Source organism: Trichosurus vulpecula, chromosome 9, assembly GCF_011100635.1.
Source record: "Trichosurus vulpecula isolate mTriVul1 chromosome 9, mTriVul1.pri, whole genome shotgun sequence".
In the NCBI taxonomy this organism is placed as follows: Eukaryota; Metazoa; Chordata; class Mammalia; order Diprotodontia; family Phalangeridae; genus Trichosurus; species Trichosurus vulpecula.
In genome coordinates, this window is record NC_050581.1 from 5122354 (window position 1) to 5147953 (window position 25600).

Genomic DNA, 25600 nt, shown 5'->3' on the forward strand with positions numbered 1-25600 from the left:
AACATTTTTAGAAGAACATTAACACTGAATCGTGCTCAAAGGAGGATGACCAAGAAGGTGAAGGGATTCAGAACTTTGCCACTTGATCTATAGAAGGGACTGGGGATTTACCTTGAGAAAGAGAGACTGGGGGCAGAGGAGATTGCCGTCTTCTGTGCCATAATGTGGAAGCAATTTAGATTCATTCTAATTGCCCCTAAATAGCTAAGACCAAAGGATTTGACATGGGAGAGAAAGAAACTTGGCCTTAATATGAGAATTTGTAACCAAGATCACTCCAACAGTGGCAATGGCTATCTTGGGAGACAGTGCAAGCTTCTAAAGTATAAGCTTTATAGAACCATCACTCATTATTAGTTGCAGCATTATTATTTATGTAGGGGACAGTGGTTAAGAACCCTGAAATGCAGATACCTGATGCCTAAAGGAGAATTCATGGTGGTTCTGAACTGTTGCACACCAGTATCAGTCTGTAGTCTCTTTCCTCTTGTCTGGGAGCCAACCTAGTAAATGCAAAGAGGTTCATTGCCTGAAAATGACAAATAAAACACTCCATTTCCCAACTCAGGAAATTTTTTCTGATGATACCTTACATCTGGGATTCTCTCCTTTGTCTCCATCTCCTAACTTCCCAACCTTCCTTCAAGTCTCAACTGAACTTTGAGACTCAACCTTTCCCAATGGTCCTGAATCTTCATGCTTTCTCTCTGTCGATTAGCTCCAATTTTTCCTTTCTGTATCTTGTCAGTACTTACTTGTTTCTGTTGTCTCCTTCATCAAACTGTTTGCTCTTTGAGAGGAGGCACTATATTTACCTTTCTTTGTATCGTGATAATCCACACAATGCCTGGCATGGTAGGCAGTTAATGAATGCTTATTGATTCACTGACTGACTGACTGACTAAAGGTTGGAAAGCAGGTACTAAGATGTTTTGTCCACAAAAACTAATGAAGACCATAAATCTAGTCACAAAGCTATGGAGAGGTCGCAGATTCTGTTGGCAGAAGGAGTACCCGAACCAATGAAATTATATGTGCTTTAGATAATTGAAATATATTAAAAGTGCTGGTTTGATTCTGGCTCAAAGGAGAGATGTCAATTGGCTGGTAGGTGGCACAGCAGACAGACCACTGAGTGTGGAATCAGGAAGACTCATCTTCTTGAGTTCAAATTTGGCCCCACATACTTAACCAGCTGTATGACCCTGGGCAAGTCGTTTAATCCTGTTCGCCTCAGTTCCTTACCTGTAAAATGGACTAGAGAAGGAAATGACAAACCACTCCAGTCTTTGCCAAGAAAACCCACAAGCAGGGTCACAAACAGTCACGCACAACTGAAACACTCAACAACTACAACAACAAACAACAACCGTTAGTCCTAGTTCTGACATTTACCAGCTACATGACCTTGGATAGGTCATTTTCCCTCTTCGATCCTCAGGTTCCTTATCTGTCGAAATGAAGGGGTTGTCAAGACAATTTTTTTCTTTAACAAAAAGAGTTTACTCAGCAATTACATGGAAAAGGCGCTCAACTAAAATTCAGCGTTTGTCCAGTTAGGCGCCACTCCTCTCACCTCTGTATTTGCTATGAGTATGAGGTCAAAAGAGTGTGCTGAGCTGCATGGCAATGATTAAGTCCATCCAGCCACAAAAGCTCCAGCCTTCTCTTCTCTGTACCACCCAGTTGCCAAGATGCCGTAAATGTATAGTTAACGAGAACCAGAACCGAAAATGCATGCTGGATTATTGGGAAATTATACAGTTCTTTAAACAATCCCAAGATTCACTCTGCAAGAAAAGCACATTTTTTGATATTTTATTCTTCTGGTAATATATAGTAGTAAGGTATGGAATTCCACAACCTGTGAAATACTGAAGATGAGAATCACCCAAAGGACAAAAGAGAAGCCACAATGGTTATGAGCTGGCTGCAAAATGGTACAAACCAGGAGAAACAGTTTAAAGGCTATTATCAGAAAAATGTATGGCCAGAACAAAAGAAAAGATAAGCTGGAATTTAGTGAGAGTAAGGTAAATGATGGATGGCCTGTGTGCTCTATTGGTATTCATACAATGTCAATCTAGAGGAAGGCCCCTGATATTTTGAGTGTATCCTCCTACGTTCGATTTGGGGAAAATATATGTTGAAAAGAGTAGCACAAGATGGATAGGCATGAATGAGTTACAATCCGTATCATAGGGGAGCCCACTTCAGCAAGTTCACAGATCCATGGAAGAACCAAAATAATCAGATGTCTCACCAAAGCCAGTGTTCACTGATTTTTTATGTATTAAATAAAAATGCATTAGCAAAGCCAAACAGCGTATCTTTGTAACATACTTTGCTTAGTCTTTCATTGACAAAATTTGCTGATGGCCTATTGCTTAAGAGATTTCAAGAAGCTAATGTTTGATTCCTTTGACGATTGTAAATCTAAGTTGTTGAGATCCATATGTTGTTTACACAAGAGTCAGCTTTCCTAGGTTCCATCTTAACAACAATTTCAAATAGTCTGGCTTGTAACCTTCGGCCCTGGTCCCTTAGGTTATCAAAATAAAAGCAATAATAACTATAATCTAACTATGTAAAGGTCATTAAACTAACCATTACTAATGAAACCCTTTATTGCTTTCACTCAGGCCATACAGTCAGACCCCTGATCAGTCCAGCTGAGAGTAGGCCTTTCTTCTTGGTCATTACTGGTGAGCTGCCCAAGTTTTATTCAACATGGAAGGAGGACTTACTCTCAGTGCCTTAGCTAATGTTGTCCTGTACTGTACTGTTCAACCACAGACAAGCATGATAGGATTTCTTGGCCTCTGTCTTTCTTGAGCAAGTTAGTATCTTCAGTATTGACTACATACCACATGAGCAGAAGATGACATTGGTCTGAAACTCTTCTCTAATCTCTTTTGTTTTCTTTTTTAAATTGATTCCTCTTGTTTTCCATCATCATTCAACTGTATGACTGTAAAAGTCTTTTCTTCACTCTGGACCACATTTGGTCCATCAAGGTTTGAGAAGAACCTTATCTGAGCCTCAATTTCCCCATCCATACATGAGAATATTGGATTAAAGAATATCTTAAAGTTTCTTCCAACTCAAAAATGTCAAGATTCTATGATTCCATATCTCTTGATCCAAGTAGGAGGAAGGGGGACTGGGAAACTCACCAGTGCTGGAGGTGCGAGTCAAGTTGGAAAAAGTCTTGACCATTATTTCCAGAGCTCTTTTGTATGTTGTCCTGGTATGACTGTTCCACTTTTCACCACATTCACAGCCCTGGAGAACATTTAAAAGACCATTCCAAGATCACCCAAGAAAATGGCAGAGCTAATATTCAAACTGTTGTCATTGTGGTTCTTCCTCTTCATCCTTCATTCTTGAAGAAAACCAAGACATCGGGAAGGTGAGGTCATGACTTGCAAGTGAATTGGATTTAAGTGAGGCAGGGCTGTGCAAAGTCACCAGCCTCACTCCTCTCTCCAGAGCCATCTGGGGTCCAGTAGCAAGTTATAGTTCAGGACAACTGAAGATGCCCACCCCACCCCATGCAGTGGGAGACCTTGGACTTTTTAAGCTAAGGTCATTCCCAGGTCTCAGTGTGTCCAAGGTAACGTCCATTCAGTGATCAAGACTAGGTAAGAAATGAGGCAAAGAATGGCCACTTTTACCTAGTGAAAAAATAAATCAATCTGGGAGGGGATGACCCTCAGGGTTTCTGCCAAACAGAAACAATTGCTATTTACATTCACTCTGAGCCATCAGAAACCAAACAATGACCAAGTAAGGCTTGGGCTGGGACCTATTGTTGGCCTATCAATGAGAGCCAGAGTGATTTGGGTTTAAGGCAGAGTCCTTAAAAAAGAAATCTCGCCCCCCAAACCTCCAGGTATCTTCTGAGGTTTCAGCGATCAAAATTTATATTCCTTTGGGTAGAGCACGTGCAGATAAGAGTATGATTCCCTATGTGGAGAGAGGGAGAAGAGGGAAGGAAGGAAGGAAGGAAGGGAAGCAAGGAAGGAACGAAGGAAGGAAGGAAGGAAGGAAAGTAAGGTAATTTCTAAGGTGCCTTTTCACTCTAAAGTTTATGACCCTAGGTGGAGTAACTTGCCCTTTGTCATATATCCAATAGGTGTCAAAACCAAAACTTGAGCCCAACTCTACTGACTCTTAACATCCCTGTTATTTTTGCTATAATCGGGTACCTATTTAGGGATCCATTAGGCAAATGAAAATACTTCCCATTCATTCCCAAGCTACCTAAGCAGTCCAAGCTTGATTTTCCATTGGCCTAGCTCTTCCCTTTGTACCTTAAAGGTTATTATGGTTATAAAAAGTTAACATAGGGTTTGCATGGAACATAGAGCTAGATCAAACCTCAGAAATAATCTAGCCCAATTCTTCCCATTTTTAAATATTGAGAAACTGAGTCCCAAAGACAGAAAATGACCTGTCTAAGGTCACATAGCTTGACAGTAGCAAAGTTGGCTTTCAGACCTGGGTCCCTTAACTCCAAATTCAACACGCTCCTCCCACTACACCAGATTGCTTCATCATTTATACACCTAATTCCAGGGCATGATGCATATAGATCTTGAACAGTACAGTCCTCTAAGCCACATTAGCACAGACTCCCGTGAAGAGTACCATCCCCAATCCCCCACACCTCAATGACTAAACAGTAGGAGGATATCCAAGATTAAAAACCACAGGCTTTTGCAACCAGCAGCTTACATCACATGGCCTGAGCTTAAGTGGTTTCTCACTTGCACTTCTCCTTGTCACCAAACACTTAGGTGTAGGTCAGTTTAAGCAAGAGACACCAGCCCCCTTGCCCCATCTGATTCCCTTAAATACTCATGTGAAAGTTCCAGCAACTTTAGCCTCCACTCAATTCATCTGTTTCCTAAAGTCCTAGTGACATAAGACTATCCCAGGGAAGCCAATCCACTCAACTCAGCTCTGCTTGTACTCTCTTTTACCCTCATGCTCCATAGCACCTCATTTTTCCCTTTTCTTTGGGGCAGCTAGGTGGCAACATGGATAGAACGCCAGGTCTGGACTCAGGAAGACTTCTGAGTTCAAATCTAGTCTCAGATAATTCCTAGCTGTGTGATCCTGGGCAAGTCATTTAACCTGTTTACCTCAGTTTCTTCATCTGTAAAATGAACTGGAGAAGGAAATGGCAAACCACTCCAGTATCTTTGCCAAGAAAACTCCAAATGGGGTCACAAAGAATTAGACACAACCAAAAAACAACTAAAACATTACCAACTTCTGAGTTTCTTCAGTGCTGCCTTTAGCACCCTAGGTTCCTATATCCCTTTGAATTTCTACTTTGGCTGCTAAGCCATTTCCTAATCACCCTTTCTATCTGTTTGTTCCTGCTCCCAAGCTTCAGAGTACTGCTGGAGAAAGATGAAGGATCAGGCTGACCTGGCCCACTATGAATCCATGCTGTCCAACATCAACTAGGTTCAGTTCACACCGCTTCTCAACAATCCTATCATCAGTCCAGCTTTTATAAATTCCCAGAAGCACTACTCTAAGCAGCTTTTCTAAACCTTCTCTTTCCTTGAGCCCTTAATCCTGCCCCATTACTCTTAGCAGATGAATTTGCCTCCTCCTTTAATCCAGCATGAGCCCGTAATCTACTCTCCTCTTCACCTCAATGTATTTCGCCTCTGCCTCTGCCTGTTATGTCTTCATTTTCCCTAAAGCCAGAAGAAGAGATGTCAATTGTCCTTTCAAAGGACTAACCCCTCCACCTTTGTGCCTTAGATTCATTTCTTTAGGAATTCTGAAGGAAATTACCCATCTTATGTCACTGAAACTCTGAGCTAGATTCTCTGCTCTTCTGTGTTTCAGGGATTCAAAAAGAACCCTTTTTCAGCTAGGGTAGGGAAAGAGAGAGAGAGGATTGTAATTCTCTATGCTCCCTAGAAGGGAGAGGCTGCCTAAGGACACCATGTCCTGACCATGGCCAATGTGTACAAAGACCTACATATGAAACCTTAGATGTAAAGTCTCTAGATTTCCTGCCTAATCTTGAGTGATGGCTTGGCATGATGATTTTCATTGCGTTGTTGGCTCATAGTTATAAGCCTAGCTTCCAGAAGTTGTTTATTTCCTTCTAGGCACAATACCTGTAACTACAGTAGTTTCTACCGGTGACGCTTGCATTTATTGCTTCATAGAACAACCAGTTAGCCTTTTCCCAGGAGTAAATAATGGATCGAAATCAGTATTATAATATGAAATCCAATAATTTTTTGCATTTTTAAAGTCATCATCATCACATTTACATTTTTATAAACCATTTTAGTTTTTATATCCACTATCCCGTTTCATTTCACAAAAACTTTGTTAGGTCAGCAGAACAATACTATTATCTCCATTTAACAAACGAAGTATATGAAACTGAGAAGGGTCATGTTAAATTGTGTAAGGTCACACAGCAAGCCAAGTGGTCAAGCTGAAACTAAAACTCAGGTATTCTGACTGCTAAAACGGTACTCTTTCCATTACACTGTCAAAACAGTATGGAAATATAAAAGGAAGCAAGCATGTAAAAGGAAAAACAACTTCTAGAAGGCTAGGCTTATAACTATAAGCAAACAACTATGTGTCAGGCACTCTGCTAGGCATTTTACCAATATTATCTCATTTGATCCTCAAATAACCCCAGGAGATAAGTATAACTATGATTCCCATCTCACAGAGCAATCAATTAGTCATTTAATAGTTGTTACCCTCAAGGAGCTCACAATCTAATGTGGGAGATAACATGTAAACAAATATATACAAACTGTATACAGGATAAGAGATAATAATTAACAGAGAGAAGGCAATAGAATTAAGCAAGATTAGGAATGGCTTCCTGTAGACAGTAGAATTTTTGTTGGGACCAGGGAAGACAGTAAGCAAAGTTGAGGAGGGAGAGCTGTTGAGGCATGGGGACAGTCAGATAATTGAGGCAGACAGAGGTTAAGTGACTCACATAAGTGTCTGGATAAGTATTATATATGTTGAGAAGGTATAAATATTGAATAAGAATTATAGTAAATAAATATTTGAGGCTTGAGTTGTACTCAAGCCTTCTTAACTCCAGGTCTAGCACTCTCCACTGCACCACCTATTTTTTCTAGTGAGCTATTAATATAACAGCAAAAATAGTTAATGAATCAGTTACAAAGGATGACACATCACTGATAATTCCTGTAGCATAGCCATAGTATTGGCCCCTGTACCCTAGAACTCCTTAAATATACACACTTGCAATGTGCACGGTCTGCCCTTCTAGTGCGAGAATACTTACTGTTTTGACACAAGGGGCATCTATTCAATGCCCCTCTGATTCTTATAGTTCATTGAGCAATTTTGCTCCCTTTAGGCACTTGGCATTTGTAGAGAATTGAAGGACATCACCTTGTCCTTCTTAACCAGTCAACTATTTTTTTAATCTAGCTTTACAACTCATTCTTAATATGCAACACATTTCCCGGCAATATAGAATACCATTCAAAGCAATATAAATAATAGAAAGTGGCTATTTGCTCAATAAAAACCTTTTCTGCCTAGTATTTTCTACTCTACTTCTCCAGTATTCCCCAAGAAAGCACAACTTGCAAAAGCAATTTCTAGAGACCAGATCTTTTAAGGAATTTCTGTACTCAGTGCTCCTGCATTGACTGAACTTGCTATTCCTAAATTCTACAGCCTTGCCCTCTGACAAAGTTCTTCTGGACTCTTGGCTACAGCTTTGTCACAGGGAAATTATCACATGCACTTCCCAATTTGGCTATGTGATGGAGACTAGCTCCTCCCTAACTCTAATCTCATTGCAACAAAAATTCATTGAAATATGCCTGCTTTTCCTTTGTCCACCTAAGAATTTTGTCCAATCAGGAATATCCCCGCTTAGAATTAGATACATCTTTAGCTAAAAGAAATTTTATTAGTATAAGGAATATATGAGCTAATTCTGAACAAGTTTCTGGCATGCTTCAGTTGCCATTTACCAAGTCTGCTTTGGAAACAATAGAATAATCACAGCTCATGCTTTGATAGTACTATGTAGTTTTCAAAGCACTTTTCTCACCACAAAAGTCATGATGTAGTTGGTGGAAGCCTTATCACCATTTTACAGGTGAGACCGAGAGAAATATAACAGAGACATGGGTTTTCACATTTTTATTAAGTTTTTATTGATGCCTTTTTATTACCATAGTTTTCCCAGAATCCCTCCCCTTCCAAGTACAGTCCCTACAATGAATAGTATTTTTAAGATGGAAAAAAAGATGAAAAAATCTGCATAATTGATCCATATATCAAAAAGTATTAAATATAAATGACATACAACACTTATGGATTTTCTACCTCTTTGTTTCAACAATTCAGCTAGTAGCTACTGTGGTGGTGAAAGACCAACATAAGACAAACAACAAGAACGCTGCCAGCACAGTTCTTTAGATCTGCTTTACTAAGGAAAGCAACATTAAGGAGTTAACAACCTTACTTTAATCCAACTATACATATAAACTCACTTAGTTCAGGGGAAAAAGCCAGCACCCTGGACTTCAAAGCAAATACAAACAAATTACAAACATACATTTTAAATAGACCAAATACAATTCATACTTACCAAGAAACCATCAACATCTGTGTGAGCCGGGAGGCTCTTACAGTGGCCGTCCAGATCCCGCCAACACTCCTCTAGGAGTGAGAGCCTCAAGGGAGAATGCCAACCTCTGGGTTTTATATCTTGTTCAGGGTCAAGGTGAGTCACACATGCAACTCACCCCCTGGTCGGAAAGCCTCTGATGTCACAAACATGTCACCCAAACCCTTGCAAACTATCTTAATTACCAATAGAGTAGGGAGGAATGTCTTCTCATATCTTTTCTATCAAGCCACATTTGTGCTTATTATAATTTGCAACAGTCACTTTAATTTTTTGGGTATGCTCGTTCTTTCCATTTCAACATGGTAGTGTATTCATACATACATGTGTATACATACATACGCATACATATTTTTTGCTCTGCCTACTTCCCTCTGTATCAGTTCACGTAGATCTCTCCATGCTTTGCAATTATAAAGAATTGCCAGAAGCAAAGCTTTGCCTCTTCTCCCACAGGTGTTTCCAGAGCTTTCAGTCTTTTCTTGAACCTTGAATGTTTTTCGTGGTCTGGCTGACCTTAATCATGGGAAGGGGTAGAAGAAAGGGATGATGAGTTGGAAGAGCGATTGAAAGGTGCCAACAGACTTGGGGATTCTGTTATTGAACCCTGAGGTGAAGGAAATTCAATCAACCTAACTTAGGTTCAGTCAACCCGAGCATTAGGTGTGAACACAATCACTTGAAATCTATATAGTGGCCTACTATAAGGGGCCCTTTGGCAGGCAGGGAAGAATTGTGGGTCTAACAAAGCAACTGGAAATGAGTTGACTAGCCCAGAAGCATATTGGCCCTAGTTATCATATGGGGGGGGGCAACAAGAGAGACCTCAGTAGCATTGAAGCATAGAAACATAAAGCTTTGACTGGAGAAATTAGATAATGCTGAAGTGTACATAGACCAGATGGAGAAAGTGATAGTACATGGACATGGAGGAGGAAGAGAAGGAGGAGGAGGAATGAAGAAGAAGAAGAAGAAGAAGAAAAGAAGAAGAAGAAGAAGAAGAAGACAGCTAACATTTATGTAGCACTTGCTATGTGCAAGGGATTGTATTAAGTACTTCACAATTATGATATCATTGGATCCTCAAAACAATCCTGAGAGGTAGATGACATTACCTACATTTTACAGATGAGGAAACTGAGGTGAATAGAGGTTAAGTGACTTACTCGATCACACATCTAGTAAGTGTCTGAGACTAAGGTCAGGTCTTCCTGATTTTATCCATTGTGCCACATACCCCAATAGCAGCAGAGTAATGGAGGAGTTCTTCAACCAAACCAAGAATGAGGTGGTTTAAGTTGGAGCTGAATGGATAAAAGCCAGCAATCATGAATGAAGTGGATGAAGAGCGGATTTTGGGTAGATGAGTTCCCGACCAAGAAGAAAAGTTCCTCTATCACATTGAGAAGATCTTGAATTACATCAAAGAATTTGTTTAAATCAGGAGCCGCTAGAGACAAATCCCAAGTGGTGAAGCCCATGATCACAACATGAAGGAGCAATCCTAGATTTTTGTCCTGTGCTACTGTGAGTTTAGACTATGCAGGTTGTGGGAAGGAAGGTCAACTCCCAGGATCCTCAAGTTCTTTCTCCTCTTTTTGATGTGGCTCCCCAATGAGAGTCTTATGGGTCTGACATGACTAGATAGGTCCCTGGGGAAGGTAGGTAGAACTTATTAGTGGAGTAGGTTGCTTGATTCTCTAAGAAATCCAAATTTTATTTTCCCACAAGGAAAACCTCAATACCAGAGTGGTGCCATAGGGTAGGAATGACAACATAGGTGAGAAAGGTGGATCCTACAAGAATGGAAGATTTTCCTTGATAGCCTACAGACGTAGCTGCATCTTGTCTATAGTGTTGGTCATATATTAAACTTCTATATTTCCAGTCTTTTTAGCCTCAGTTTCTTACAAGGGAAATGAGCACACTGGATAAGAGCTAAAAAACCAGCAGGGTATAGTGAACAGAATACCAACCTCAGAGCCAGGAAAATCTCAGTTCCAATCCCAACTTTGACACTTACTAAATCTGTGACCCTGGATAAATCACTTACCTTCTCTAAGCCTCAGTTTCCTCATTTTAAAGTGAGAATAATAATTGTAGCATCTACCTCACAGACAGGCTGTTATAGGGATTAAATGAGATAACATGTGTAATACTTCGCAAGCCTTGAGTCATCATATAAATGTCAGATATCACTCTGAAATATCGGTGGATCTGTGAATATTCCTTCCATAATTATGGATAGTCTCTCCAACATGCAAATTTCAACCTATCCCGTATGACTCTTACCCATGTCCTCCTCTAAATTTGTCACAGACTTTTATATTTTGTTTACATCATAAGGATGCCAACGGAGCCAGCCAGACCATGAAAAACATTCAAGGTTCAAGAACAGACTGAAATCTCTGGAAACACCTCTGGGGGAAGAGGCAAAGCTTTGCTTCTGGCAATTCTTTTATAATTGCAGATTTATTAGGCTATCTATCCATCTGTAATGGTAGGGTTTCCATCCTCACCCTAATTAATATAATTATAGACAGCTTAGACACTTTAATTGAATCAATCAATAACTAAGTTCTGAGGAACTTTCCTATAACTTCCTCACAATGTATGGATAAATCCTCAATCAGTTTGAAATGATTGTAAGATTTGTGACCATTGGATGAAAGGTGTATGGCTTCACATAGGAAACATCTTGTGATTGCTTGATAAGATCAAGTCCCTCCTCTTAGGCTACATATAAAAGAGCATTTAGTGAAGCTCTAAAATGGTTGACCAGTCTAGTAGTGAAGGACTTCAGATTCAAATCCCTGAGAGGGACTCAATAGGGTTTGTAGGAAAGAAATTCTCTCCCACCCCTACCCCCAACACTGATGATGTCACCAGAGAGAAAGAACCAATAGCAATAAGGCATCCAGTCAAGAGCGCATTTAATAAATAAGAGCAAGAGACAACGCGAGAACAAATGTAGACAAACACAGGTGATACAGAAAGATAGGAAAGAAGAAGTAGCTTTAAGAAATATGATCCCTTGCACCAAAGAGGAGTGTCAGAAATGGATTCAAGCAAGGACTTTCAATAACCAACGTGTCTACTCTTTGGCTTCATGTCTGCCTCACTTCCTTTAGACCTTACCTTGAGCCCTCTCTCCCCAAGGCCCTTGAATATGAGTGACCCTAGTTTGGAGAGACTTTTGTAACTTCTGCTCTTACTATACCATCTTAGTAAGGTAATTAAAAGTAATTGTCTGACTGATTGTTAATGGGAAGTACCTCAATGGGTAGGGTAGTTGCTGGTTAGGGTGGGAGGGAGGGGAATCATGAACCACAGTTCTAGAAACTCTAGACCTTCAGGGTTACTCCAAGCTCCTTGAGGGTAGTAGTACACCTGTCCTCTGGGAATCCAGCCTGACAATGTGAGTGTGAGTTGGGTGAATAAGCCCAGAGCATGCCTCCAAGTAACTCTTGCTTCATAACCAGATTGTCTTCTTTTTCAGAATATATTTCTTTGATGACTCTTGCATAATTCCTCATTTGTAATGTGTTTCAGCCTACTCACACCCACCATGCGCACATCACTTGCCCTTTGAATGATCTTCAACTTCAATTCTTCAGAAACTGTGGTGTTCCATGTTTTGTAGCCATACAACATTATTGGAATTATACTAGTGTTAAAGTATTATTAAACAAGCCAAATTCATATTTTTTTCAATGAAGAAAGTGGTAGATCTGTAATGAGAATATCTGGGTTCAGATCCCAGCTCTGCTACTTATAAGCTGTGTAACTTTGGACAAATTATGTAAGCTTTCTGGGCCTCAGTTTCCTCATTTGTTAAATAAAGGGATTAGATTAAATGGTCTCTCAGGTCATTTCAGCTCTAATTCTGTAATTCTCTATGACTCTCTTTGTGCCTTTGGGTTTCCTTCAGTAGGGGCACAAACACAAAGAAAGTTAATTATGGAGAAACCCCTGAGATGATGATATGTGATCCTGGATCTACCTTCTTGCAAGTTGTTGGGCTGTGGTTACACCTAGCTAGTAGTGATGGTGACCTGAACCTAGGTCACAGGTCTCCTAAATCAGAGTATGAAGAACTCACCCTGCCTCTTATTTACTGACTTCAACTAAAGGTCTATGAATATATATACTGATGAACTAGTAACTGGCAGGTAAACGAGCTAACTGAAATCCTACTTTATTTTTTAAAATATTTTATTGTCACCTTTTTTATGTAACCAGAATTTCTTCCAGTGTCCCTCTTCTCCCTCCCAGAGAACCATGCTATATAATAAATAGTATTTTTAAAGAAAAAAAAGAGAAAAATCAGCAAAACTGATCAATACACTGAAAAAGTCTAAAAATGTGCAATGTTCCCGATTGTAGACTTCTTGCCTGGGCAAAGGAGTGGGGTGGAGATGTCTTTTTATATCTCTTCTTTTGGGATATGATTGTTCTTCATAATTTTGCAACATTCATTTTTGATTATTTGTAATTATTCTTACCCTTTTCATTATTATAATTATCTGTATATTATTTTCTTGGTTTTGCTTATGTTACTCTGCATCAGATCATGTAAATTTTCCCATTCTTTTCTATATTTATCATGTGCATATTTGCTTATAGAAAAGAAATATTCCATTACATTCATGTACCACCACTTGTTTAACCATTCCCCAATCAATGGGCATCTAGCTTGTTTCCAATTCTTTGCTATCACAATAAGTGCTGCTATATATTGGTGTATATGGGGACTGTCTTTTGTCAATGGCTTCCTTGATGTATAAACCTTGTAGCAGAATCACTAGGTCAAACGGTATGGACATTTTAGTCACTTTATTTACCTAATTCCAAATTACTTTCTGAAATGGCTGTACTGATGTGCAATTCTACCAACAATGCACTGGTGTGCCTATCTTCCTACAATCCCTCCGACATTGATTATTTTCATCTTTTCTCATCTTTATCCATTTGCAAAGTATGAGGGGAAACCTCAGAGTTATTTTGATTTTCATTTCTCTTATTAGTGCTTTCTTTCATATAGTAGTTCATGGTTTGCTATTCTTTTGAGTACTACTTATTCATATCATTTTATCCCTTATCAATTGGGGAATGGTTTTGGGATATCTATACATATCTGAGTGTGCACGTGTACATATATATGGATGTGTTTATATGTCTATGTGGGTGTGTATATAGGCATGTATATTCCTACATATATGTATATTGCTTTTGTTCAGACATTTTTCTGCATTGTCTGACTCTCCATGACCTCATTTGGGGGTTTTCTTGGCAGAGATCCTGGGGTAATTTGCCATTTCCTTCTCCAGCACATAGACACACAAGGTATGTATAGATACATAATATATTGCTATAGATATGCATGTATCTGTATATATATATACATATATAGATACACACGTACATGTGTGTGTGTGTTCACCAGTTGTTCTGTATCTTGGATACCAAACTCTTATCTGAGAAATTTCGTACCTTTTTCCCATACCACCCAAGATCAAAGGACCACAGGATTTAGAATTGAAGAGGGCCTCAAAGACCACATACTGCATATGAGAATAGTGTATAACTGCATTAGAAAAAGTAAAAATTACAAGGGGGTCAGCTTCCCATCACTATCTAGAGAAAGACAGCAAAATAAATCATCAGCTGACCAATTTACAGTCACTTGGAAAATCATAAACATCAATGACAGGCAGGACCCGTCAGTCCTATCTAAGTAAGGTAGGATTGAAAAATAGATGACTAGTGGTGAAGGAGATGGTTACAGAGAAACCTGGACAGACTTGTATGAACTGATGCATAGTGAAGTAAGCAGAACCAGGAGAAAATTTTCTATAATAACAACAATATTGTGAAGACAATTAACTTTGAAAGACATAAGAACTCTGACCAACATAGTGACAAACCACAATTCCAAGTGACTCCCGAAGGCTATCTATGTCTCATAGAGAGGTGATAGACTCGGTATGCAGATTGAGACTTTTTTTTGACAGGGCTAACACAGGAACAATGTTTCACTCAACTATACGCAGTTGCAACAGTGGTTTTGTTTTTGTTGCTTTCTCGATGTAGGAGAAGAGGCGATAGGGAAGGAAGGTAAATCATCATTTGAAAAAAAAATTTTAAAAGCAAGTGAGTACTAACAACCTTGGGAAAACGAGTTTTCTATTCTACTGCTGTCTGTTGCCTTTCCCCCAAATCCACTGTCTCCCCTCAGCTTTAGCCTGGAAAACTAGTAGATCTCTCATTCAGTTTCTCTTTCCATGTCCCATTCTGTCATCTCTTACCTTTCTTCATCATGGACTGAATCCTATCAAAGGGGCCTGTCTTAGGTTAGACAACAGCTCCACTCAGATCTCTTCATGGTTCCTCTCATTCATTGTTCCCCCTCCCGCCATTGCTCCACTAGGCAACTTTCTGACTTCACCTGGGGTTAGGAAGTACAAGACATTCTATCCAGCTTGCACCAGTGGACGGGATGAGCTGTGACCAGGACGTGCTAAAGCCAACTCCTAACAATTCTGAGCAGAGTGTTAAAGTTTTAGTGAGCATTTATACCTCAGAAATCAGCAAATGCTACAAATCAGGACTTGATTTGTTGTTTTGCTGACTGTCTATACTTAAGAAAGTGGTAGGGGAAAATATTAATAATGTACATTAAACTTAAAAGTGTGTTATATGTACATTATTTTTCTCAGAGAGCTAGTTGTAAACATTTGCCAGAATACCTCAGGCCGTGACAGTAAGACGAGCATTCTTTGTGGTTTTGAGAAGAAAAAGGGTGCAGGCCTGCTTTGTGGTAGAAAAGAAACAGAAACAAAATGAGTTTCAGGCAATTTTGGAATAGCTGAATAAACTATGGTATATAAAGCTAATGAAACAGTATTGTGCTCCAAGAAATGATGACTGAGGAATTCAGTGGAACATAGGGAGATGATGCAGAAACAAATAGGACCAGAAAGAACTACATACACTATTGCTACAAGAACATAATTAAAAAGATCAATAAAAGGAAGCCAAACTCTCAGTAATGGAAAAACCCAATAATAGTCCCAGAGAACAGATGATAGGATAGACCTCCTTTTACTCAGAAGAAAGGCAGGGGACAGAATATTATATACATTGCAAGACCTTGTCAGATCATGTGGCCTCCTAGAGTTTCTGCTTAGCTGTTTTTCTTTGTAACAAGAGAGTTCTATTACAAGGGAAATGGAATGGGTGTGGGTCATTTCCAGAAATAACTAACAAATAAATATAAAAAGTGTCAATAAAGCATTTTTTCACTGAAAGGGTTAAACTAGATGATTTCTTGGTGCCTTTCTAGTTCTTCACCTATGATCCTATGAGTATGGGTCTGATGATAGTCAGCTATCGTCTGAACACCAGCTGTAGTTAAGTCTGGAGAGACATCACCAGAACATTGGTCACAGCAACTCCCAAAGCCACCTACTAAGGGGCAAAGGACCTGAGGTCCTCCTGAATAGGTTGTTGTCATTTGTCCTTTATTTTTGAAGAGAACCAATGACATCACAAGGATGATATATTGACTTACAGAGTTGCACAAAGTTGTCAACTTCACTCTTTCTTCCAGAGTCAACAAAGCCCAATGGCAAGACCACTGGAGATAGCCTGAGATTCACCTTGGAGTCTTCAATGCCTGCTCAGCTCTAAGCACACCACGGCACCTGCTTCAGCCACCTTCATAACTGTTGGAACAAATTGTTCTCAACTACTCATTCGCCAGGAGAAGTCTTCATACGTTTGGGGTAGACATCCCCCTAATTCATGGATGGGTTTGAGCTCTGTCAGTGACCCTCCACTCGGTTTAGCCCATCTGCTGAGATTGTTTTACCAGCGTGTGGCCACTGCTTATGCTATTGTTTCTTGAAGCCACAGGTGAGACCTGCTTTGGCTTGGCTGTTTTTTAACAAGGAAGGGTTCGATTTCAGAGAAAGCAGAGGAGGAGTTTCCAAAAATGACTGATGTAAAAAAACAAAAGGCATCAATAGAAAATGTGTAATGCCCTTCTAGGAGAGATAAACATAATCAAAAAGGGAGTCTTGAAGGTTCTGTTTGATAGCTAGGACTGTGTGGCTTCTCTGTACCATCCTTACATAGATAACCAACAAGCTTGAAGGTCTGCCTCAAAGGGTCATTCTCAATGACCCAAGGTCAATGGCCCTACAACGACACGCAATACAACATCCCACAAGAAGGAGTTCAGACACCCATTCCTATTCAATCTTTTCATTAATGGCCTGGAAAAAAGAGTTGAGAATGTGCTCATGAAATTTGCAGATGATACTAAATTAGGTGGAGTTTTTAATGTGCTAGGAGACAAAAATAAGATTTAAAATGACTTTGACTTACTAGAAAAAATGATTCTAATAAAACAGGATAAAATTCAAAAAAGACAAATGCAAGGTGATTTCCTTAAAGGCAAAACTAGAGATTTAATATTGGATAAGGCAAGGTTGTCTAAGCACAAAAATAGGCCTAGAGGCCACAACTGACCACAAGCTTAACATTTAGCAGCAATTTGGTGGAAAATGCCTTCATGAATCCAGGCTGTGTTAAGCGGAATGTGACATATAAAGAGTGGAAAGTAATCCTTAGTCTAGTCTCTGCATTAGTTAAATCCTCACTAGAGAATTGTGCCCAATATTAAGCATAGAAGCTTTAAAAGATGTAGATGAATGGGAAAGGGTTCCAAACAGACATCAAAAGGACATGCAAAATAGGCCATAAGAAGAAAGGATAAAGGAACTGAGGTGGGGGAGAGGGGAGGGGAGAAGAGGAGGGTTTATCCTGGAGGAGACTATAAAGTGTTGGGGGGGGTGTGAAAGGGAGGCTGATGCTGATCAACTGCTATATGTAAAGAAGGGACTCCTGAGTAAGGAAGAACTAAGTTCAAATCCTACCTTGGATACTTAGCAGCAGTCTGATCTTGGGGAAATTACTTAACCTCTGAGCCTCAGTTTTCTCATCTGTAAATTGGGAATAATGACAGCATCTAATTCACAGTATTGTTGTAAGGGTCAAGTGAGATAACTTTAGATACAGTGCATTGTAAACTACATGTGCTAGTGATCATCATTACTGACCATCTGAGCAATAAAATCACTGGGAGTCCTAGGATCTTAAGAAAACAAAAACCAAAACAAGCTGTGCCAGGATGGCTTAGACACTTACCTGCCTAATGTCGGGAAGCTCTCTGTGTCAACCTCCACCTTCGGGCTCCACAGCATCTCCATGACCTGCCCATTGTTCTTATGCCAGACCAGAGGATATGAATGGGGCTTATATCCCCAGCTGGGTATATGGGAAAATCAAGGACTCTGCTGGAAGTGGAAGTCCCTTTGAACTCTCACCTCTTCCTTTCCTAACCTCTCTTGCACACTTAGAAAATTTTTTATTTATGAAGCAGTTATTTTTGTTTCCTATCTCCCCTATATTTAGTCACCCATGGGTAACATAAACTAGTCTTCGCCTTTCCCAGGAATCCCTGATCACTCAGGAGCTCAAGAATCAATCAGTAAACATGTTATTTATTAAGCATCTACATAGTGCCCAGCCACTGTACCATAGATGGAGTGTGAATCAGTGAACCCTCAAGGAACTTACATTCTCTGCACTTCTCCCTCACAATGCTCTGACCCAAAGGGTCTAACGCCTTCAGGAATTCATACATACTACAAGAGAATAAGGAAACCTACATACTATAGAAATTGACCTCTTCAGACTACAGAATCCTTTAGGAGCATCCTGGGTAGAGAATTATGAGAGACTTCATTCTACAATACTTTTGCCAACAGAGGTGCAAAAGGAAGTAAAGCAGCAGAAAAAGCAGCAGTCGCCACCACAGCAGCAGCAAGAGATCACCGCATTAGAGGAGTGAGTCTCTCATGCTGACTGAGAAAACCCAAGTCCGACCAGGAGAAAAGCAGCTGATGACAAAATGAAAATCCAGTTTCTAAGTTTGTGAGACTATTCTCTGTACCTCCATCCCCATATCTTGAATTCACTAAGGCTTCTCTAGTTGTGTCGACCTCGTTTTGTAGCTGCCGGCTGACTGGTGGGCTTGGGTCCCAAGCACCTTTAAAAGCTCAATACCTAATGCAATTGGTCTGTACCTCTAGCGCCCCAGATGATCTTCAATTAAATTCAACAAGCATTTATCGCGTCTGCTGTGTGCTGATATGGACCCAGGGACATACTGTGTATTTGTCATACACGCGCCGTGGGGAGAGGCTCATCACCACAGGTATGCCACCAGCAGTTGGGGCTGGATCTGCCCAAGCTATATGCATGGCTATGGCCACCAAGCAATGATTTTTGTTTCAGCCACAGTAATTCAAGACGGCCATTCAATAAAGGTATGGGTGGGTTAAGATCTGTGTGGAGGGATACCTAGGCTAATAAAATCATGGGTGTTCGAAATAGTGACATCTATACATGACATTGTACTCAGCACTGAGGACACCAAATACATTCCTCACCCTCAAGGAGAGTAATGTGGGAGGGCAGCAGAAGGGGAAAAGATAAGATATATGCAAACAGCAGGATATATGGCAGAATGTAATATGTATGAAGGAGGGATCCTAGGGAATATATATCAGAAGTCTGGGGAAGGAGAGATCACTCTTCCCTAGGGGTGACAGGGGACAATGCACATCTCTTCTTCTTTGAAAGAAGAAGAGTTACCACCTGATCTGGGCCTTAAAAGGGAAAGAAGCTGTGCAATGGACAAGATAAAGGAGATATGTTCATCTACCTTCCTTCATCCAGTAATAATAATAAGCCTTCACATTAGATAAGGGACCTCTCGTCCCACAGAGCCGGCATTTATGAGTAAATGTGGAAGTGTGAGATACTCATGAGTGCTATGGCTAGTCATTAAAAGGTATTAGGAGGTAATCCATAGATGGTTGCCATGGGATACTGGTTGGAAGTGACCTGACTAGAAAGAATATTCTTAACATCCTTCATGGAAGTAGATGACATGCATTGTCTGTGACACTTGAGAAAGTGAAAAGCCTAGGAGAAAGGGCTAGTTCTTCCTATATTCCTGTTTCCTACTGAATTTTTCCGAATAAAGAGCATTCATGTACAAAGCACTCTAGATCAGGAATCAGAAGAACCAAGTTGTTGTCCTGGCTCTGTTACTAAATACCTTAGTAACTTTGGATAGGTCACATACCTTTTTTAGACCTCAATTTTTTCCATTGGCAAAAGGAAGAAGCTAGGCAAGATTTCTAAAATACTTTCTAGCTCTGACATTCAATGCTATATTCCTTTGTGCCATAAGTCTCTTTCAGTCTATGATTCAATATTAATAAAACTATCCCTTGCTTTTCTACTAAATGGCTGCTTCCACATAATCAAACAATTTCTTACACTATTCAGCATCTAAAAGGTCACTTGTTTTAACTACATATAGTAAGACTGAATGTTACATGGAAACCCTATATTTTTCTAGAGACTAGCTACTTTAAAAAAAACTTGTTGAGGTTAAATTCTCGAGGAGGAAAACAGAATATTCTCAATTACAATATTCATCTGTGACGATTTAGAACTGAGCTCAATAGACAATAAGGGGAATGAATGGGGATCCTAAGGAGAAGAGGAATTGAAAAGAGTAATGACTTCATCCTTATGAAATCTCCAAAGAGGAAAACTGGTTCAGTTCGTTCCCTGGCGGACACAGCTGGAGGGGCTGGGGCCAAGGCAAGGGGGCGGTAACCAAGCGATAGATAGTGGAATATACATAAGGGGATCCACATTTCATCCGAGACCACAGATAGGTCTCTAGTCAAGTGGGACCAGACGTGAAACTCAAATTTCTTTTTGTGTCGTCAGGAGGAAGCTTCATGAAGCAGGTGGACCTGTTCAGAATTCAGTAGGCTTTCACTTCAATTCAGTATCTATTAATGATGTACTATGGTCGGAGCACTGTGCTAGGCCCTGGTGGAGACACAAAGCTAAGATCAGCCACAGCTCCTGCCGCTTGCCCTGATGGAACTCACAGCCTGGAGGAGACAGGAGGAAAAGATGGAGTAACGGAGGACGTCTCTACAGATCACCAGGATGGACGGTCAGAAATAACGGCACATTTATACGCAGCGTTTTAGAGTTAAGTGCTTATACATCTCATCTGACACTCATAACAACCATGTGAGGCAGTAAAAGCAGTATTAGACCCATTTTAAAGCTGAGAAACTGAAACTTAGAGAGGCGGCGCGTCTGGTCCAAGGTCGTACCCTGAAGCGCTGGAGTCAGCACTTGATGCCAGTACACCAGGCTTCCCTCGCAGTGCCTGTTTCCCGTACTTGCAAGGCATTCAGCCCTTACCTCGGCCTCTCAGAATGCCTACTTTCCATCAAAACTTAGCTCAAGTGCCACCTGCTGTAGGGGGTCTTTTTAGTTCCGACCCTCCCCCACAGCCTCACCCCAGTTGCCAGCGCCTTTCCCTGGAATGTTTTCTTGTGCAAACTAAGGAGAGCAATCCTTCGCCGCTTCCAGTGACACACGTGGCACTTTGTAGTGACACAGCAATCCCCGTATTGGTCCCTTGGGCCCCATGATGGCAGCAGGAGTAAGGGATTGGGGACTGCAACAAAGAGGACAGGCCACTGAGTTGGCGTAAAAATAGAAACAACTACTGAATCTCCTCCTGCCTCTCCCTTGGACTTCCCATAAAAGAAGGAAAAGATCCCACCCCACAGCCATGGCAACTCCTCACACATGGAATCAAGCTCATGTTTTTGTATAAGGAAACCCATGACCCCAGCAGCCTCTTCCACTTTGGGTCTCGTTCCCTGAACACAAGTAACCAAACAGCATACCTGAGATGCTTATTTCAAACCTGCTTATGAAAGTTAGGGAGTTCCTTGGGTCCTCAGGAGATGCTGGATACCCTGTAAAAGGTGCTCCCATTGTCTCAGAGGAGAAAATTCATTCTGACAAGAGAATGAGCTGAGCATGCTGGGCAAGCCAGAAGATAGAGACATTGAGTGAATTGCTTAGGCAGCCAACCTGAGGTGAAAGTGAAATGCCTGTTACATAGTTCCACAAAGTGTTTCATGTTTTAATGTTTAAGCATAAACCTCCTAAGAAAATATGATATGAATTAGATCATGCTTTAAATATTTGCCAACACATATTTATGAATCTTTTGTTTTAGCATTTCTTTTATAGAAGGAAACAGCTGTTCTATACTCGATCTTCTTGGTACAATGAACATCTTTCTAGAAGGGACCCTGTTAATCCCTTTTAGGGAGACTCTAAGAATGAGCCAGACCTAAGCTTTTGTAAGATGACTCTCTCCAGAGCACCATTCTGCCAGTGACAAATGGAAAAGGTCTGAGTCCTCTCTATGGAAACCAGGCTCCCTAAGTCTGAACCAGTCTAGTGCCCATGAGTCTAGCGCTAGGACCCACTGATGGCTCATGAGTCCCCCTGGACCAGTGAATCTGTTAAACTTACATCTGTTTTATATGTGTTTGTGCATATACCAATATATGTGTAAGTTGTCTACTCATTAGAATGTCAATTCCTTGAAGGTAAGGACGTTGTCATGTTTGTCTTTCTATCCCCAGCACCCAGTACTCTGCCTGGCACCTAGAAGCTGCTTAATAAATGTTTGTGGGTTTATTGAGTCATTCCACTACACTAGTTTTCCAGAAGTAAGTAGCCTGTTGTGTATGTCTATATGCATACTATTGTAGATATTATGAAGAAGGGAACGGAAGGGAAGGGAAGGGAAGAGAAGAGGAGAGGAGAGGAGAGGAGAGGAGAGGAGAGGAGAGGAGAGGAGAGGAGAGGAGAGAAGAGAAGAGAAGAGAAGAGAAGAGAAGAGAAGAGAAGAGAAGAGAAGAGAAGAGAAGAGAAGAGAAGAGAAGAGAAGAGAAGAGAAGAGAAGAGAAGAGAAGAGAAGAGAAGAGAAGAGAAGAGAAGAGGAAGGGAGGGGGAAAGGAAGGGAGGGGAGAGGAAGAGGGAGAAGGGATGGGGATGGAGTGAGGGAGAGGAAAGGAGAGTAGAGAGAGGAAAGAAGAAGCAGGCAGTACTACACATGAGTCCAAGAGATGGGAGGCATGGAAACAAGCTGGAAACGATAAAGAATGACCCTTTTCTCCTAAGTAAAAATTTCCTGACTGATATGAAGAGGGGACTAGGAACTAAGAATGATTTAAAAGAGCAGGGCTGTGGGACTTTGGGTCAGGAAGCCTCCTTATTCCCAGCTGTACTGTGGATGAAGCGGGAAAGGAGATGGAATTGCAGATGGAGAGATCCATAAAGATAGAGACCCAGTAAGATTTAAGGAATTATGAAAACTAAACAGTGCAGAAAGAAACACTGTGCCAACTTTTAACACAGAAAAGAGGATTATGAGGGGAGACAAAGACAGATTAGGGCAAGTTTAAGAACACTGGAACTGATGAAGTGAATAACATTGGTATAGAAAGGAATAAAACTGATTGGGGTTTAAAATTATCCCATTTGTCAGAAACCCCTTTCCTTCCCGTTTATCCACGACCTGACTCCTGTAAGCATCAGGGGTGGGGTTGGAACTTTCCTATCAGTCAATTCTGGCATTTGAAACATTATTTCATCTTGGCCTGATTTCAGATATCATCTAAACGAATTTTTCCCCTTTCTTCATTATGAGAAAATACCCCCCCACAACCAGAGGCATGATGGGAGACTTGGTGGGAGAGACTGTCAAAATAAAGTCAAAAATAAGGGTAGAGCCTTAAGTATTTTTTTTTAGAATTTAGTGCAAGTCAGAAAGAGTTGATTTTAAAATGCATGGGTGCATTTAGAAGCCTTGAAGATACTATTAAAAAGGACTTTGCATCACACAGGCCTGGGTGGAACAGGTGGTGGTGGGTTTTTAAACCCTCACTCAGAAAAGAGGACAAAGATGAGGTGTAAAGAATTGAGAATTGCCATATGAATCCAGTTCCATCGAGAGATGAGATGCCAGAGTGACCCAAGGAAAGAGAAAGGAATTGAGCGGAAGAGGGTGAACGACACTCAGAAGAAGACCAGAATTCACTTCAATAAGCAAATTTTAGAGAGGAAGTTTGATGGAGGAGATGGAGGAGATGGAGGAGATGGAGGAGATGGAGGAGATGGAGGAGATGGAGGAGATGGAGGAGATGGGGGAGATGGAGGAGATGGAGGAGATGGAGGAGATGGAGGAGATGGGGGAGATGGGGGAGATGGGGGAGATGGAGGAGATGGAGGAGATGGAGGAGATGGAGGAGATGGGGGAGATGGAGGAGATGGGGGAGATGGAGGAGATGGAGGAGATGGGGGAGATGGAGGAGATGGGGGAGATGGAGGACTAAGGACCTGGGTTTGGAAGTGTTTCTTCTACATACTGGCTGCAAGTCTCTGAACCTCTCACTGCAGGTGAGGTCTAAGTGATCTCTGAGACCCTTCGCACTCTCTAAAGTGGGGTGGTGCAAAATGCCATTCATGCAGCCCACCTACGAGCGTAGAAATTTACATAAATGCTTTAGTAAACAAAGCCAAGCTACCACAGAGCTCTCACTAAAATGGCAAATCAAAATATATTGTCTATTGTTTCAATAAAAACCTAAGGTGGACAGTGCTGCTCTAAAGTAATGATTCTATGATTCTACTAACTGAGCTGAAGCCAACTCCCACCAGTGGCCACTAACCTGACAATTCAGACCAAGTCAGAATCTGCTTCCAAATCCTTCCAGCCCCATGCAGAGACAAACAGAGGCAGGCAGAGCAGCTCCATCAGGATGTGGAGACCTAGACTCAGTTCTCCTGTACTAACACCCAAAGTCGTGGCCCAGAAAGAAACACTCAGGTTCACAACACAAAGCAAGAGAGGCCCTGATCTAATATAATACGATGCTTTGCTGCAGATCAGAGTTTCAAAGTCATACATGCATCTCCAGCACTTTCTCTGAGTCCCAGTTCTACGCAGCTCTACCCTCACCGAATTGCAAGCTGGGCTTCTATAACCACCCCTGAAAGGGGCCAGATGCCAGGTCCTCCAGCTGAGAGTCACCAAACTGAAATGTGGAGGATGAACCATAGCTCAGTGCTTGTAAGTGTCACAACAGACTCTTTGGCTTAAGAAACCAGGGCATCCTCTCCCACTAAGGGACCTGAACTCTGGACTCATGCAGAGACCGGGTTCAATTCTGGGGGATCCCAACCTCTAAACAAAAGGATCAAGCTCTTATTTCTTATCTCTGGCTCTTTATACTTCCAGTCTAGAGCCCTGGAGCCTCTGGGAAAATCACTTAAAGCTTAGCTTTGGCTCACATACATTATCTCCCCAAAAGGGAACAAAAAGGTACTGAATGTAGAAGGTAGATAGGGAATAGAAGAGCTATTTATTCCCAGCACACAAAAGAAATGCTTAAAACACAAAAGACTCATAAGTGTGCACTGACAAAGACTTAAAATGTGACATAGTAACCTATAACTCCTATTATGCTCTCCCTGGAAGTTGATACTTAAAACATCAAAGGATGAAACATTTCGTGGGACTACCCCTTTCACCTTCCGCTTGCCTCAGTACTTCCCAAACCGACAAAGGTCTGTGTCTTCTTGGAGCTAAGGCATAGCTTGGGTTCAGTTTCCTGGCAGAGATTATTTTCTCCTCTAAGTAGAATAGAATTGCAGAAAACCACTCCTGTTGTCAGTCAGTTCTGATTGAAAGAAAAAAATCCAGGACCTCCTAACTTCTCCTACTCATGAGACTTTTGCCTAAGTTAGGAGTATCCACAGCAAGATTCCCGTTTGATCACCTGGTCTCAGGGAAGGAAAAGCAAAGTGGCCAACACTGATAAATGTGTGTTGACTTGATTGGACAAAGAAAATGCTGCTAATGCTTTGAGA